A 1303-nucleotide genomic window follows, 5' to 3' on the forward strand; every position below is an offset into this window, starting at 1 on the left:
ATGAGAAGGGTTAAAAAGATCATCGCACAAAAGAAATTATTAAAGTTTTCCAACTTCCCTCAGTCGCCTTTCATTCTGCAACATAACGTTATCAGTTAATTAATGGTGATTAAAACAACCATTGTTTTTTTTTTCCCCACAGACTTTGAGTAACTTCATGCGACCAATACAACAAGTGATCAAAAGTTGCTTCCCTGACCGGGAATCGAACCCGGGCCGCGGCGGTGAGAGCGCTCTCACGGTCTGGTGGTTGGTTTATCAGAGATAATATGGATTTCCCTTTCTCTGTGATTCAACTTTTCATTATTTTTAGCTCATGATAGCGGATATTCCCGTCATTAAATAGGAATAAAGTACAATAGGCTCAGGAAAACCCGGGGAGGTGGCAACCCGCTCACCGAGCCTTTCCAGCAGCATTTATCTTACCAAGCACTGGAGTGAGTGAAACTTTCTCCGGTTTGGTTGGGGGGGGCGGTTCGCAATGTGGAAAAGGTGGCGAATGAGTGAGTCATTTATCAGTCAGGATGGCCGAGCGGTCTAAGGCGCTGCGTTTAGGTCGCAGTCTCCTTTGGAGGCGTGGGTTCGAATCCCACTTCTGACATCGTTTATTTTGACTCCGATTTTATTTGTTGCTTGAGCTGCAGTTGATTTTTCGGCCCAGTTGATTTGCTCTTCCCGCAACAACCAACCCGGTCTCCATCTACGGCACGTTTTGACGCACACCGGCTCATCCCGAAACCGAGCTTTAAACCAAAATATGCTGGAAAGACAAGGCGGTCATTCAACAAATATGGAGAGAATGGACACTTGGGGAAATGTGCCAAAGGAACAGGAGAAGGCCATTCAGCCCCTCGTGCCTGCTCCGCCATTTGATAAGATCATGGCTGATCTGTGACCCTTCCCCAGTGTCAGGGAGAGAAGGGTCTAATTCCCTCATTTATTTATTGGAGGAAACATACACATACACAGTTATTAATTCAAAATCAGCCTGCAGCTCCACACGCACAGAGATAAACAACGGGAAATAGGCAAACCGGTTTCTCAGAGAATTGCCTGTACCTCCACGGTCGAATGCAAGGGCTTTTGTTGTTCGCTTTCGTTCCACACCTTGGAATTCAGGAGAATCTGGTACATGATTTGTCGGACAAGGCACGGGCGCGATGGCCCGAATGGCCTGCTTCTGAACTGCATCCTTCTACGATTCTAAACTCAGCCCCTGGTGTGTTGGCCTTTTTGCAAGGAGGTTGGAATATAAGAATAAGGAAGTCTTGCTGCAATTAAATAGGGCCTTGGTGAGAACACA

General features: G+C 46.6%; 1 non-coding gene across 1 annotated transcript; it reads left to right on the forward strand.

The window, feature by feature from the left end:
* The first annotated feature begins 518 nt into the window (after window positions 1-518).
* On the forward strand, window positions 519-601 carry trnal-uag (transfer RNA leucine (anticodon UAG)). Its single transcript has one exon. It is a non-coding gene; the product is annotated as a tRNA-Leu (tRNA).
* The last annotated feature ends 702 nt before the right edge of the window (window positions 602-1303 follow it).

This window comes from Heptranchias perlo, unplaced genomic scaffold (assembly GCF_035084215.1).
Source record: "Heptranchias perlo isolate sHepPer1 unplaced genomic scaffold, sHepPer1.hap1 HAP1_SCAFFOLD_52, whole genome shotgun sequence".
NCBI classification, from domain to species: Eukaryota; Metazoa; Chordata; class Chondrichthyes; order Hexanchiformes; family Hexanchidae; genus Heptranchias; species Heptranchias perlo.